Source organism: Macrotis lagotis, chromosome 4 (assembly GCF_037893015.1).
Source record: "Macrotis lagotis isolate mMagLag1 chromosome 4, bilby.v1.9.chrom.fasta, whole genome shotgun sequence".
NCBI lineage: Eukaryota > Metazoa > Chordata > Mammalia > Peramelemorphia > Peramelidae > Macrotis > Macrotis lagotis.
Genome location: NC_133661.1, coordinates 246,859,798 through 246,875,411, shown reverse-complemented (window position 1 = coordinate 246,875,411; position 15,614 = coordinate 246,859,798). Strand labels below are relative to the sequence as shown.

Sequence of the window (15,614 nt, the reverse complement as noted above, 5' to 3'; positions counted from 1 at the left end):
GTTACCAATTTGTCCACTGGAGCAGGTGTCCAACTAGACAAAGGTTCTTAATATCCCGGCCCTGCAAGTTCTGGCTCCTGTTCTTTTTGTCTTTCTGTGTCTCTGTCTGTCTCTTTCTATCTGTGTCTCTCCATCGGTGTGTGTGTGTGCCTCTGTGGTTATGTGTCTGTGTGTGTGTGTGTGTGTGTGTGTGTGTGTATCCTACTGCTCTTTCTCTATCTCTGTCTCTCTGTCTCTGTCTCTCTGTGTTTGTATGCATCTATCTCTTTATGTGTCTGTCTCTGTCTCTGCATCTGTGTCTCTATCTCTGTCTCTGTTCTCTCTCTCTCTCTCTCTCTCTCTCTCTCTCTCTCCCTCCCTCCCTCCCTCTCCCCCTCTCCCTCTCTCTTCTCTCTTCTCTCTTCTCTCTTCTCTCTTCTCTCTTCTCTCTTCTCTCTTCTCTCTTCTCTCTTCTCTCTCTCTCTCTCTCCCTCCTTCCCTCTCTCTCCCCCTCCCTCCCTCCAGTTTTCCAAAGCACAGTAACCTAATGCTACTCCTGACTTGAGCCAGCTGCACAACCAAGAAGAAAAATAACCCCCTCCCAAGTTGTTGGAGGGGTCTGGTCTAGATTCAAGGAAAACCAGTCTGAGTGAACTCCCTGAGCTTAGGGACCATGGATTTGCAATCATTGCCTTCCACACCCTCCACCTTTTCTCTCAGCTGATGGAAGGGTACTAATGCAGAACAGATGGAAAGGGTAAACTCTGGGCCAGAAGTAAAGGAATCCCCCCCCCTCTTGGATATACTCTTCCTCCTCCAGTCCAGTTGGAGCACTTAATTTTTTGATGTATGTGGGACTTGGATGAACACCTCAATCCACTGATAGTTTCTGGCTAGAGAAAGGTATCATGATGCAGAGACAATAGGGTCCCTTACACCAAGCTCTCCTGCCCCCAGCATTCATATCATTCCAGTCCTTTTTTAAAAGCTGTATTGCATATCCAAAATGAATTTAATGTCAAAAGATATTGATAAAAATTCTGCCTTTCCTATATACTATCAAGGATACCACAAATAAGTTATTCTACTTTGCTTCACCTTCAGTTTCTTTACCTGAAAAAGGGAGAGTGGGATTAAATCATCTCTAAGATTCCCTCCAGTGCTAACTATACAATCCTATCATATTGCACGTATAGAGGAGGGAAGGGGCTCATAGCTGACAATTTCTCTGAGAGGATAGTATTGAACTTGACCTGGGAGAAGACTGAGTTTGAACCCTGGCTCAGACACTACTATAAGTATCACCTTGGGCAAGTCACTTAACTTCTTTCTGTCTGCTTCAATTTCTTCATCTGAAGAATAACATCTTCCCTAAGGGATTGTAGTGAGGATCCAGTAAGATAACATGGCTATAGTGTTTTGCAAATCTTAAAATGACATCTAAATGAAGTCTGGAAAGAAAAAATAATTTGAGCCACAACACATTTCCAGGGAAGATTATGAAATCATTAGGAGGTAGGGTCACCCCAAGAGGATGAAAGGTTGTCTCCTTTGAGTTCCTTCAACAGCCAAGGACAGACTCACATTTATTGCCTAGAGAAGGAGGGAGATGGAAAGAGGGAGGTCAAGGCTAAAGATGACCACATCCTGTGACAAATAGACTTTCTGGGATTGTTTACTAAATAATTTTCAGATCCAAGGAAGCTGCTTCCCTAGGGAGCAAGAAGGGAATGATAGGATGCCAACTTCTCACAACTTTGGATCTGGGACAACCTGTAATGCTGAAGAAGGAGGGGAGAGGATAACAGACACATTCCCCTTCCAATTAACTGGGAGGGGAGAGATATCTGTATGCATAGTAGATGGATTGATAGGATATTTTTTAAAAAGTGGAAGGAAACTCAGTTTCCTCAATTCAAAAAATAAGGAGAAGGGAGTTGGGAAAATTCATCTTTTATATCCTTTCCAGCTCTATTAGTTTCTGTGTCCTGCAGTGTGTTTAGGGTGGGGGGGGGAGGGCAGAGAAGGTATATTCACTCAATTTGTGGGGGAGGAAAGAAAAGGAGGGTCCTGAAGGAGGGACCCCAAGTGGAATGAGAACCTCAGAGCCCTAAGACAGACTCTGTAAAAGGGCTCTCTGGCTGAAGATCTGGCATCATAGTCCCCAGACTAAATCTGGCCTCCTGTTTCCAACTTTTAATTCAGAAATTCCTCGGGAATGTTTGGTTTTTGTCTTGCTTTGTTTTCCCTCTCCTTCTCGGGCCAGTTTGCCTTGGCTGGGCTCAACTTTGGCTCGGGTCTCGTTCCCACATCCCCCTTGTTATGGGGCCAGCCAGCTCCCTGCGCCCATTCCAGTGGCTGCCTCCCCCCCACCACCAGCTCTTTCTCTTGGCCCAGGGCAGAGGCCGTCTGGAGCAGGGCAAGGGGCCCAGCTCCCTGCAAGGAGATGCCGGGAAATGAGCAGGCTGGGGAGGGGGGCCAAGGGGATGAGGGGCCTGGGCCAGGGCTCTCCGAAGCTCCAGTTTCACACAGGCTTTTCATGAGGGGAGCCAGGGTGGAGGCCCCAGGGCCAGATTAGAATGTTGCATGTGGTGAGTGTAGCAGATAGAGGTAGAAAGGGATTCTTAGCTGTTTTTAGACAGGGTTCATGGGTCTTCCAGCACAGAAAGAATCTGTCCTATAGGCCTGTTCCAGGGAGGCTGTCAGAGAACCATTAAGTTCAACCCCCTCATTTTAAAGAGGGTGAATCTGAGACCCAAAGAGGGAAATGTTTTGCCTAAGGTCACATAGCAAAATGATGGTAGAACAGGCCTTAGAATCCAAGTCTCCTGGCTTAAAGTCAGGTGTTCTTGCTACTATATCTTTCTGAATTTGGAATCCCCAAGCAGACCATTCTGAAACTCACACTTAGAGATCTATTCTTCAGAGACTTGAAGATTTGAGGGTTTTCAAAGTCCCTGTTAATATATAAGAAAACTCCCCCAAACCTAATAAAACTCTAGGACTCCTGAGAAAAGATTAGTTGAGACCTTAGAATTAAGCTTCTTCTTCCCCGTCCCCCCCCCCATGGAAGTGGAGAGATAATTTAGGGAAACAATGTAGCATCCCTAAAAAGAAAAAAAAAAGGAGGTAAAGAAATCCTAGCATTTAGAGCTTATTGGAACCCTAGTGATCATACCGCCTCACTAACTTCAATTTATAGATGGGGGAAATGAGACCAAGAGAGGTGAGGTAACCTGTCTTCGGTTGCACAAGTAATAGCTTTTCATCCACGGCAAGGCCTGCTATCTAGTCAGTGGTAGACTGGTAAATATTTAATGATCAGCTCTCTGAGGGTAAAACGGAAGCACAGCACACTTTTAAGTTTAATTTTTATTATTAACATTTTCTCCAATTCTTTGTCTTGACAATAAGCAAAACAAATCAAGACCCAAATTTTATAATGTTTGCCAATTTCTGAGGTGTAAATGTTCATGCTGAAAATTAACAATTGACTCTGTCCAGTTGGTTCAAGCTGTATTCACCACAGCTCTATGTTCAACCCTTAAATAAGAACAGCTCCCTAACAAAACTGTGATCAATTCCATCAAGATTTAGCAATGATGATTTGACTGTGTTACCGTCATACCAGAGAAAATAATAGCTGTCACCTTCTCTTTACCATTCTCTATCATGCATACCTCATTCCCCAACCTCTGCTCTCTCTCCCTTCTTATATCCCCTTTCATTCTCTCCCTTCCTCCTTTCTACCTATTTCATAGATTTGTAATTTTTCTTCCCTATTGTCACCCCTTAGGTGCCAAGGGCATTGCTGACTCCCCCTAGATTTTAGGGACTAAATCCTCTTGGGAAGGACTCTCTCTCTCTTCCTAATTTAATAAACCTAGCTACTATTGATTTTCAACTTCCATAGATTATTATTGGCCGCTTCCCTGATTGGCAGGCCTATTATCCAGTGAATGAGACAGTGTCACTTGCCTTTATTTGATTCATAAAATGGATAGAGTTTGGGAAGAATCAGGCAGATTGAATTTAAGAGAGCTTGGCAGCCTCTAGCTGGCGCTCTAAGTCATTGAATTCTCTAAATCCAAATTCTCTTTCATTTGTACTCTGATACTACAAAAGAAGTGAATAAAAGAAAGAGGGGGAGAAGAGGAGGGTTGTGTTCCTTTTAGCCCTCATCTTCCTATTAATATTACATGCTAATAATAAAAAAAAACAGATAATACAGGTTGAATTCAGGCCATCATTCTATTCACCAAGCATCCCCACCCACCCCAGTTGCTTTGTTTTTTTTTCTCATCTCTGCCACTTTTGATATTTAACAAGTAATTTAATATCTCATGTATGCCGGTTTCCTCATCTGTAAAATGAAGTAACAAGACTAGATAATCAATAAGGTCCCTTCTAAATATAAATCCTATGACCTCTAGGAAGTAGGGAAGTGACAGCTCATTTTACTGTTTTGTTGTTCAGTCATTTTCGAGCCATATCCAACTTTTTGTGACCCCATTTGGGGTTTTCTTAGCAAAGATACTGGAGTGGTTTGCCATTTCCTTCTCCAGCTCATTTTATAGATGAGAAAGCTGAGGTAAACAGGGTTAAGTGACTCATCCGGGTCACATAGCTAGTAAGTATCTGAGGCTGGATTTAAACTCAGGTTCTTCTGACTCCAGGGCTAGTACTCTATGCATTGGGCCACCTAGCTGCTCTTCTATATGACTTTCAGTTAGATATGAGAGAAGATTTATATAAGTAGAGTGCTAGGAGTGCTCTAAAGCAAAAGTGCTTAACTTGAGGTCAGAAAACTTTTGAAAAAGATATTTTGATGACCATATTTCAATATACTTAATTTCCTTTGCAAACAAGAATATTTTAAAATGTATTTAAAGGTATTATTCTGAGATGGCATCCATAGGATAAAATACCAGGCCCATTAGTCCATAAAAGGTCATGGATCCCTATTTTGCACAGATGAAATCACTGACCCAGATATCGGGGTCTAGATGGGGAGAGAGGAAGAATTTAACTGTTGATTTCATTTACAAAGTAATGAATGGACAATGACCTTTGCTTTTTGTGGACCATGAATGATGAGAGTAACTGCAAGTTTTCTATTGTCATTCCATATCTTCCTCAAATGTAAGGATACAAGCAAATAGTAATATGGTACAGAGGAAGGGAAAGAAGAAGAAGGAATGAAGGAAGGAAGGAAGGAAGGAAGGAAGGAAGGAAGGAAGGAAGGGAGGGAGAGAAGAAAGAAGGAAGAAAAGAGAAAAAAGGTAGGAAAAAGAAGAAAAATGGAAGGGAAGAAAAGTAAGGGAGAGAGGGAGGGGAAGGGAAGGGCTAGGGAAGGGAAAGGAGGATCATATACCAGACACTGTGCTAGTGCTTTACAAATATTATCTCATTTGATTGTCACAACAACGCTGGATGGTAAATGCTGATATCACTCCCATTTTACAAATAAAGAAATTAAGGTAGAAAGCACATTGGTTTAGGAGTCAGAGAACTTGATTCCACTCTCCCCTCTAAAGCTCATTATCCATATGGCCTTGGGTAAGTTGACCTCCCTAGAGCTCAATTCCCTCCTCTGCAAAATTAGGAGATTGAAGTAGATGGCCTCTGAGGTTCCTTCTAGCTTTAAATCATCTATGTAGTTGATAGTCCCCCCCACTTCCCCTATTGAGAAAGAAGATCATCCTATCCTCACCATTAAAATCCAGAAAAATTACCAGGATGTCCTATGGACACAAAATCTCTAAGAGATATGTATCCCACAGTGGTAAGAATCGGTGTGATTTTGAAAAATAGGCTCTCATAAAGGGATGAAATGAAGGTTAGATGGAGGTATATCTTAAAAAGCTGCCTTCTATATCCCTTACTCTATTTGCTCTCACTACCATTGCCTTGAAAAACTTCCAAATACTATTGAATTTTTCAAATGTCTAGAGTAGCCTGAGCCAGAATCCATAGGTATCTTAATACATTCATAGGATAAGCAAATACAAGTCTGGTACAAATTAAGGAAGGCCAGAGTCAGCCATGGGGAAAGGGAGGGAAGCAAGAAGTCATCCATTTTCTTCTCTTGTCCTGCCCACTACTTTTTAGGTGGTCTGATCCATGACCATCCCACTCATTTTTCTAAAGAATGTCTTTATATGAACTGTTACCCTCATCATCCCGGCCTCCTCTGAGAGCAGAACATCACAATCTTCCTTCATTGAATTCTAAACATTCTAAATGACTAAATGAGAATTCCTTTTGAGCTCTTTCCCCTTTAATACCTCCCTCCCCTACTAGAGTCTCCCAGAGGAAAATTAAAAACAGTCCATCACCTCCTTTAACTCCAGGCTTACCAAAATCTCTTCCCTAGTCACTCAAATTCCCTAAGTACAAAAAGTCTATCTAATATGGTTATTATTATGCTAATCCTTTTTGTTCAGTCATGCCCAACTTTTTGTGACCCCATTTGGGTTTGTTTATTTGAGATGTTTTGGCAAAGAAAATGGAGTGCACTGTTCATCCTTTCCTTAAGGATACAGATGAGGAAATTGAGGCAAACGGAGTTAAGTGACTTGCTCAGGGTCACACAGTTAATTTGTCTGAATCTGGATTTAAACACAAAGATGAGTCTTCCTGACTCCAGAGCTAGCACTCTATCCACTGCACCACTTAGCTTCCCCTGTACTAACATCTAAAAAATCCAGTTTCATTTAACATTCATTCAATCAACAATCGTTGAAGATTACTCTGGTTTTTCTGTCTTCTTACATTTTCTTTCTTTCATGGCATGCCATATTAGCATACTTGATGCTTATTCAATGTGATATTCCATTTTCCATTTCTGTACCTTCACCCTGGTTGTCTTCCATGTCCAGAATGCTACGCTTCTTAGTTTCCCAGAATTCCTTCAAAACTTACCTCTAAGCCCAAACTTCTTTATGCATTTTCCAGCCCCCAACCTGCTAATGCCTTTCCCTTTCAGATTACCTCCCATCTATGTTATATGTAAAAAATGGTGCTTTAGTTGCCTCTTAAAAGAAATGAGGGGGGCCGCTAGGTGGCACAGTGGATAGAGCATGGGCTGTGGAGTCAGGAGTACCTGAGTTCAAATCTTACATCAGACACTTGATAATTACCTAGCCATGTGGCCTTGGGTAAGCCACTTAACCCCATTGCCTTGAAAAATCTTTAAAAAAAAAAAAGAAATGAGGGATTTTATGAGACAGAGATGAGGAAGGGGTGCATTCCAGGCATGTGGGACAGCCAGTACAAAAGCATGGAGGTGAGAGACAAAATACCATATGTAAAGCAAAAAAAAAAAAAAAAAAGGAAAATTTGGCAGTCCTTTAGAATGCAAGACAAGAAGTAATGACCAACTGAGTTAGGAAGATAGATCGAGGGCAGATTGAGTAATGCCTTTTAAAACCAGAGGGGAATTCATAATAATAATTAACATTTAGTTGACATTTATATAGGACTTTGAAGTTTACAAAGAATTTTACATATTATTATTTCATTTGATGAGTTTATATTTTATCCTAGAGAGAAAAAAAGGAACCACAGAGTTTATTTAATACAAAAATGATTTGGTCAGATTTGTTGCTTCAAGAAAATCACTTTTGTAGTTTTGTGGAGGCTGAATTGGAGTCAGAAGACTCCGTCAATACAAAAGCCACTATAATACTCCAGTCTGAATTGAAGTGGTGGTTGCATGATTTGGGAGAAAGGATTACATGTACAAGACATTGCGGACATAAGAAAAGTAAGATTTTTCAACTAATGAGATAAGTGGAATTACAGAGAGTGAAAAGTTCAAAATAACTCTGAGAGGCAGTTAGGTAGTGCAGTGGATAGAGCACTAGACATGTAATCAGGAGGTCCTGAGTTCACTGATCTCAGACACTTGACATTAACTAACTGTGTGACCTTGGACAAGTCACTTAACCCCATTGTCTTGCAAAAGCCAAAATAACAATAATATGAATAATAACACTGAGATTAAAAACCTGGGAGACCCCCCAGTATGGTACAACTCCATATTGAAATGGTTAAATTCAGAAAAAGATTGTGTTTGAAAGAAAAGATGATGAATTTTAAATAGGTGACACCAGTGGATCAAGTGCTAGGGAGTCAAGAGAACCTGAGTTCCAATTCTATCTCAGACCCTTTTGAGCTGTGTTATCCTCACTGAGCAAGTAATTTTCTCTATAAAATCCTCAGTTTTCTTATCTGTAAACTGGAGATAAGGATAGCATTTTTCCTCTTAGGGATGTTGCCATGATCAAATGAAATAACATATATAAAGCACTTTATAAACCTTAAAGTGGACATTTAGGCATTGAAGTGGATAGATACATTTTTCTAAGTTCAAATCTGACCTCAGTCATTTATTAGCTGGGTGACCTTGGGGAAGTCATGATGCTATTTGTCTCAGCTTTCTCTTCAGGAAAATGAGTTGGAGAAGGAAAGGGCAAATAAATCTAGTATCTTTGTCAAGAAAACTCCAAATGGGCTCACAAGATATTAGACACAACTGAAATGACTGAACAGCAACAAAACTTAATCTCTGAATAAATGTTAACAATTATTTTGGACATATTGAATTTCAGATGCTCTATTTGCTCTCACTACCATTGCCTTGAAAACTTCCAAATACTATTGAATTTTTCAAATGTCTAGAGCAGACTGAGCCAGAATCCATAGGTATTTTAATACATTCATAGGATAAGCAAGTTCAAGCCTGGTATAAATTAAGTAGGCAGATGCTGATGCAGGACCAGAGCTCAGGGGAGAGTACTGATCTAGATATGTAGACATGGGAGTTACCTGAATAAAGATAGATAATCAATAAACCCAAGGAAAGCAATGAGGTCACCAAACAACAGGGGAGAGAGAAACAAGAAAGTTCCAGACAGAGTCTTCTGTTAACCCTCACAATTGAGGGAATGAGATGCCTGTGAACCAGCAAAAGAGACTGAGGAGTTGTTAGACTGATAAGAAGAAAAGGGGAGTAAATATAGTCAGGAAAACTCAGAGAAATGATATCCAAGAGAAAAGGGTTAAATGTAGCAGAAAAATCAAAAAGAATAAAGAAAAAAATGATCAGAATTGTCAATTAAGAGATATTTGATAGCTTTGGAAAGAACTTTGAAAGACTGAAGTTTTAAGAGATGAGTTTGGAAGACAGATTGCAAAGGCCTGAGGATTGAGAAGAGAGAAAGCATAAGCAGTTTTTTTTGAGGAGTATGGCAGAAAAAGGGAGAAGAGATAAAGGATAATAGGTTCAGGGGACAACAGCATTTAGTTGTTTTTTTTTTTAAGAATGAGAAGACTTGGGCATATTTGAAGGAAGTAACTAGGGAACTGGTGGAGGAGAGATTTAAAAAATTGGAGGAGATAATGATAATGGAGACAATCTCCTGGAGAAGATAGGAGAGATCAAGAGCACATGAAAAGGGGTTAGAATCATAGACTGTTATGATCACATAATAACAGATTGATGGAAAAGTGGAAAGAGAGAGGTCCCCACAACTTTTTCTTATTCTCATCTCCTCATTCTCTCTGATCCCACTCATCCAGTCTTGCAATCTCTACACTATATCTTTTGCATACAAGTCCTCCTAACTTCTCATAGAAATTAGGACTAAGATCATGGGACAATTAGACAAATTCATAACTGGTCAAATAACTGGACTCAATGAGTAGGTTCTTAGCATATAGATGACACACTGAGGAAAGTTGGGTATCCCAGTAGCCTTCTTACCCTGGAAGATACCACTCTGCATTTTCAGGCTTTTCTTCTAGTAGGTTAGTTATTCTTGGAACCCAAGTCAACCAAAATCGTTCTTTCATTTCTCTTCTAACTCTGTTCTTACATTTTCTTCTCTTGTCCTTTACTCGCTTTGAGGTTCTTTTTATATTTTCCCACTGGGCAGCTAGGTGGCACAGTGAATTGAGCCCTGGGCTTGAAATCAGAAAGACCTTTCCTCAAGAGTTCAAATCCAAGTCATAGACATATATATATATACTAGCTGGATGATCCTAGGTAAGTTACTTAACTCTGTGTTAACTCTGCTTAACCTCAGGTTCCTTACCTGGAAAATGAGCTGTTGAAGGAGGAAATGCCAAGCCATTCTAGTATCTTTGCCCAGAAAACCCCAAAATGGGGTTACAAAAAAGTTGATATGACTGAAGTGACTGAACAGTAATAGCAACAACAAAGTAGCAGTAAGTCTGCTACCTTGACCTTAGTTAAAAGGAAACCTCTGAAGGAGTTTAACAGCAGAGATTCCTGAGGAATCTAAAATAGTCAAGTAATGGATCATTTAAAATAAGCAGCAAAGGAATAAAAACATCTGTTGTTCACCTCCCATTTTTGGTGTCCCCCAAATCTCTAATTGCTCTTTCTTGACTACAAAGAAAAGTAAAGTTTATACTCCTTTGCCTGATATTCAAGGGTTTCCAAAACCTGGTGCCACCCTGTATTTCTAGACTTATCTCACATTATTCCCATCCATGACATTTTACATAACAGTCAAACTGTGCTTCTTACTTCCCAAGCTACATGCATCCTACCACTCATGTACCTTCCCATTCTTTACCTGTCATATTCCTACTCATTCTTTAAAGCCTAATTCAAATATCAACTCCCCTATGAATACTTCCTTGATCATGTTTATCAATAGCAATTTTGCCCTTTCAACCTTGAAAATCATTTGTTTTGAATTTGAATTTTTGAAATCCCTCGAATTTAATCATAATAGCTAAGATTTATATAGAACTAGTTAGATGAGTGCTGAGTCTGAAGTTAGTAAGACCTGAGTTCAAATCCAGTCTCAGTTATTTACCTAGCTATGTGATCCTGGCCAAGTCACTTAATTCTATTTATCTCAGTTTCCTCATCTTTAAAATGAGCTAGAGAAAGGGTCACAAAGAGAGAGACATGACTGAACAGCAACTAATAGTGCTTGCAAAGCAGTTAATATAATAGCAATGATGATAACATTTTCATACTGCTTTAAGGTTTACAAAACATATATTATTTATATATACTAGTTTTTTTTTCCTTATAGCAGACCTAGTGGCTGCTTTTAAAGATGAAGATAACTGAGGCTAAGTGACTTTCCTAGGGTTATACAGTCTAAGGCAGGAATGAAGCACGGGTCTTCCTGGACTCCAAGTCTAATGTTCAATCCATTGTTGCACCTGACTATAATTCACTCTCCAAACCCACCCCCTTCCAAGCTTCCTTGTTTCTGTAGGGGGCTGGTTCATCCAGGCCTCCAGATTCCTTCCAGAGCTCTACCCCATCAATCCATATGAGGCCTCCCATCATCTGTTTTGTATCTTATTCATCTATTATAACAAAAATATCATAAAGGCAGGGACAGGGACTTCTCTACTTCCATTGTTCTACACACAGTAAACATAGAATAAAAAATACATACATGAACGAATGAATGAATAACTCCCTGAATTTATACTTTTTGCACCAATATCATAGTAGTTGATCCTTTTATCATTTAATGTTCCCCAACCTCTTGTCCAAATCAAGTATTACTCAGACACAGAAATCTATATAATGAAAATCAATTCCTAACACTAACAAAGTAAATCTATTCTAATTGCATAAGGATACACACACACACACACACACACACACACACACACACACACACAAACCCACACACACATATACGGGCCTATGGCTCCAGATCTGATTGTTGGTCTGCTTGTCTCTCTCACCCACATCATTCCCCAGGCTCTGCCAACCTGTCACTCCCAAGCAGTGACTAGTACAAAGGTGTTAGAAAAAACTGACTTTTCTAAAGAGTCCTAAGAGACTGGGGTTTCCAGTCATTTCTCAGTCGTTGGTAGTGAATTCAATTTGAAACATACCCAGGGTGGTATTGTCTCTTTCTTGCTGGCACCTGCGTGGGGGAGGGAAACATTCCACTCCAAAGTCCAGATTCAGTGTTTCTGTTCCTTTAACACTCGGTTTCAGAAAAGAAAAAGGGAGGAAGCATATGAGGAAAAGGTACCAGTTGCCATGGAGACAGCATCTCTGGTATTGGTACATCCAGTAGGTGTTGGTCACTTATTAGCTGTGGGGCAGACTATGTTCCTGCAATGATGTTGGCATTGGCTTTGGGAGGAAAAAACTATGACTCTCCTGACACCTCCCCCAATCTACAGGTTTTCTGTTAGACTCTAGGAGACCCACAAGACCCTGGAGAATAGCACACAACAGAATGAACAGAAATCAGTTCAGTATTAGAGGGAATAAGAAAGAGGTGCCAGTAATCTAAAATCATAGAAACAAAGGGAAAGAAGGATCACTAGGAATCAGTTCAGAAACTGTGGGTAGAAAAATTATATCATAGTTCAGACAAAATTCTGGTTTTTACTGACCTGTTCTTCTTCTATCCTATAGTCAATTAACTGCCATCTGCCTCACTGTCTTCATTGGTAAAATGGGGCATCAGTAGTACCTAACTTCTAGGACTGTGGTGATGAAAAAAATGAGATATTTGTAAAGAGTTTTGCAAACCTTCATGCTATTTAAATATTAATTGTTGTTATTCCTTAATCACTGTCCCACCTCCTTCTGGATGCTTCCATAATCCTCCTACTTTTTAAGGAATAATCCAATATTTGGATTTTTTTCCTGCAAGCTGCAAGCTTCCAGATTTGAAACCTATAGTTTTTGAACTGATGGGTGCTGTCCTGATTAGGGAGTTCCATCAAAGGCCACATTCAAAACATATTCCAGTAGGACCCCTGGCATCCCTACAACATGTAATTCTAATTTGGGAGCTGCCATGATAATTTCCATTTCCAGATAAGTGAGATATCTTGAGGCAGCAGGAACTCAAGTCCTATCCTGCCACAACCTGAAAACTGTCAGGCTGTGGGTTTTCAGATAATATCATTGATCCTTTTCCTGATTCTTCCATAACCTGGGAAGGATAATTCTATCTCCGTATGTCAGAGTCAATATTCTCCTGCTTTGGAGTCCTGTACCTATTTTGGAAGTGGCAGTCCCATCACTAGCATATAAGAGTTTATGGTCCCTTACTTTGGAAGTGTCAGTCATAGCCAGAATATGCAGGTTCCCTGGGCTGCACTACTACCCTTCATGGATCTCCCTGATTCCCATTTCCTGACTGTCTCCAATTAAGCTATGAAGTCTTTCTTTCTGGACCTTTCCCTAAATACTCTAAATAAAAGGAGACTATTGCTTTTTGCATTCATCTCTCAGCAATGGACTCTGTCAGATAGACTTATGGAAAACTGGAATATTAAATAGAAAGGCCAGAAAAGTTAATCAAGGGTATCCCAAAGTCTTAGAAAGGAAATATCATTGTAAAGGTTTCTGGAATTCTTTAACCAATCCTCCCATACTTCTCCCTACTTACAACTTCACAGAACAGAACCTTGATGTTCAGAAATATGAAAAATATTCATTCAGATAGGAGACTATCCTTCTGTATCAAACCTACTCCTCCCCACTTTGTTCCTATGGTACTATAATTGGGTATGTGGGGAACTGTTTCTCACCCAATCACCATGGAATTCCATGGTTCTGTATTTATTTGCTGAGGAAAATATGGTGGGAAAAGGCCTAGGTCAAGAATTTCAAGATGGCACCATCAGGATGAAAAAAAAGACTAAGAAATTCTCTTTGAAAATTCTTCCTCAGGTTCCCTACTCCTCAGGGTAAGCAAAGCTGCTAGAGTGAAAACTAATCCTGGGTTCTTCAAGTCCTACCATAGAAAGGACCTAGTAGGACTTTGCATATCTGCATCAGTGTAACATAGTTAAAATATCATTCATTGATTCCAAAATCAAAGGATCTTGACTCAATTTCTGCTTTTATTTTGTTATTTTATTTTCAATTATTTTTATTTTATGTGATTTCATTTTCATTTTATTTACTCATTTATTTTTCTTTTATACATGATCTGGGCTTGACCATACTTTCTTTCTATAAAATGAAAGGGTTGGACTGAGATTTTTAAGATCTTTTCTAGTTCTTCATCCTATAAACCCATTCATTCTACAGATGAAAAAAGTGAGGACCCTAGCATTAAGTGATTTTTTTCCCAAGGTCACATAGGCTATATCATGACTGAAATTTGAAGCCAAATTGTTTGAAGTCAGTATTCTTGTCACTACATCACACTATGTCCTTTGATTTTTCCCAGGATCACTATTAATTAAAATCCTTAAGTAGTGTTTGCCCAATGTCTGTGATCAGGAATGATAACAAAATTCTACATTCATGCCTGACTTCCCCCCACTTTGGGAGCTGCCATGATAAGTTCCATTTATTTTGAATAATAAATGTTACCTCCTTTCTGCCCCAAAGTCAAGTTGTCCTTACCACTCCAGTTGCTCCTGTTTTCTGTCTTCTTTTTCTTTTTTTCCCCTGCAAAGACATATCAAGAGTCTTTTAGAATTTCTCCTCTCAAGTTACTTCAGCAATATCTGAATCCAGTGACTCAAAGTGAGTTCCATCTCTTGTTCTTATCTGTTAGAAAAAGAGGCAAAGTATATGTTGCCCAACATATCTTACCCAACCCTCTCCATGGAAGACTATAATTCTTCCCTTGAAGCAAGTAGAAGGGACCATGAGGTTAGTTCTCCTCTGAGAAAGATGCTTACCATGTAAGAACTATATTCATCTACTCCTTTAAAAATTGCTAGTCTATAAATATAATTTTAGGTTCATGAAACTTTCCTTGTCACTAAATCTTAAAAGGAGAGAGTGCCCCAAGATTATAACTACTGTTTTGGCTCTTTCCCACCAAATTCTAGTTATCTAAAAGACAATTACAATAGTCAATAGTGGATTAACCCATTTATCAAAGCAGGTAAACAGAGATTGAAAAAGTGCTATAGATTAGAATATACCAGAAAATATTCAAGTGAATGAGTTTTATAGATGAGAGCAAAAAGAGGTCTCACTCAACCAAGAGAAACTCTAATCTCACCAAAGGAGAAATTCCCAAGCTCTCTAGGGAGGCAGGTCACTAATCAGGGACATGTAAAGGCATCAACATCCCCTACATATTTATCACTTCGAAACTTTTTTTTTCCCTCACTGGAATTGGTCCTGAAGAAAATCTGGAACCATGGCTGTCCTTTCAAAAGAAGAATGAAGAAGAATGTCTCTCTTCTCCAGAGCTCTCCCACTAACTCCACCCTCACACAGACTTGACACATTGAGTCATCCTTCTCATCCTTACCACCAATTAAGAAAGACTTATGCAAAATATTCCAGGCTTGAAAGCCAGATTACATAGATGGTTTTATTTATCTTAGGGGGAGGGGAGTGAGAAATCTCATCTGAGTTCATGTAACAAATTGTAGGCCAGTTAATGGGATACATTGAAGTAATGGGCAACTCCCAAGGACAAGACTTAAAACTGGAGCCAGGGCAGTTGGGACTTTGCAAAATCCTTGGAAAGAAAGCAATAAGCTACTTTGTCTCTGTGTATCTCCCTCCCTTCACATCTCAGACCATAAAAGAATCAAGTTTTTCATAATATTTGCTGTTGCTAATTTCACCCCCACCCTAAGAATTATATTAATCCACAGAGAGCAGATCAGAGTGATGTGGAGGG

The 15,614-nt window shown here is 39.6% G+C and overlaps 1 protein-coding gene across 1 annotated transcript in view; it reads right to left on the bottom strand.

Annotated features, from left to right (window-relative positions):
- The window catches only part of ANGEL1 (angel homolog 1), a 111,365-nt gene extending 96,219 nt beyond the window's left edge, over window positions 1–15,146 (bottom strand). The window contains exons 1-2 of the mRNA XM_074235659.1: window positions 14,982–15,146; window positions 14,372–14,416 (exon numbers count right to left, since the gene is read on the bottom strand). The gene's annotated coding sequence lies outside the window, so the exon portion shown is untranslated. The remainder of the gene's footprint in view (window positions 1–14,371; window positions 14,417–14,981) is intronic.
- Between the last annotated feature and the right edge of the window lie 468 nt (window positions 15,147–15,614).